Raw genomic sequence first — 1,169 nt, 5'->3', positions numbered from 1 at the left:
CAGAAAGGCTGCATGTGCAGCTGACAGAGACACTAGGCTACTGGCACTGTTTAATGTGTTTGAGATGTGCTGTTTCCCTTAATGCATAACTTACATTTCACAGGTATATTCTCCAGCTGTAAATGTTAGAAAGCCATGAAAATATTTCCATTTTTCTGTCAGAAATGCATGAGTCTTCTGCTTCGGGATTCTCCGCTAAACTTCACAGACTTCAGTGAACAAGCGCCGCCCCGTGCATGCGTGCCAAACAGACAGAGCTCAATTAAATAGGAGTGCAATAATTCTGACTAAAATATACATTTCGCTGAAATATTTGTAGTTGGCCAATAAATGTGACGTAGAATTTTAAACCTACACGTTTCTGTAGTGCTGTCATATTTTTATGATAGCACTGACTGTAAAGTGACTGTAATGGGGTAATCAAAATAGCCTAACACAACTCTGTGCTCTTGTTTTCATTTTTAGTTTAGTGAATTTAACTTCCGCTTTAAAAGTCTCATTTTTGTTTTTAGATTGCAATGTTACAATGTTAGAATTAAATGTGATTTTAACCCTTTTTTGCACATAATATAAAGGCTTACATGGTTACATTCACTTTATTTGTTTTCATAGCCTTTAATACGTATTGTTTTGTTGGACAACATTTTGTGCGGTAAGTGAAATATATATATATACAGAGATATATACCGTACATCACAAATCGGCCAAAAAATACAGAGATATAAATTTTTGCCCATATCGTCCAGCCCGACTGTAAAATACTGGTGCTTTTGTCTAAATTTTAATAGTAATAATTATTGTTTATTGATACACTAGACAAATAGGTGTCGTCCAGTGGGGCAGAATGTTTTATTTCAATTTTGCTGGACATTTAAAATTAATTTAGAGGCCCAGGGGTACCAATGTGGGTCATAAAATAATTTGCTTTCTGTTGGTGTTTAGTAGCAGCACATTTCATTATAACAGACCCAAGGGCTCATTTTCTCTGCACAAGGCTCATGACAACTTATTAAATCCAATGTATGATGAAAATAAAAGATCAGAAGATGGGGGGGGGGGGGTTTTTTTTTCATTTTTGTTTTTTTTTTTTTGTTTTTTTTTTTTTTTTTTTTTTTTTTTTTTTTTTTTTTTTTTTTTTTTTTTTTTTTTTTTTTTTTTTTTTTTTTTTT

This window comes from Sinocyclocheilus grahami, unplaced genomic scaffold (genome assembly GCF_001515645.1).
Source record: "Sinocyclocheilus grahami isolate Dianchi unplaced genomic scaffold, SAMN03320097.WGS_v1.1 scaffold215.1, whole genome shotgun sequence".
Taxonomy (NCBI): domain Eukaryota; kingdom Metazoa; phylum Chordata; class Actinopteri; order Cypriniformes; family Cyprinidae; genus Sinocyclocheilus; species Sinocyclocheilus grahami.
The sequence above is the reverse complement of the archived record's forward strand: the minus strand, read 5'-3'. Positions refer to the sequence as shown.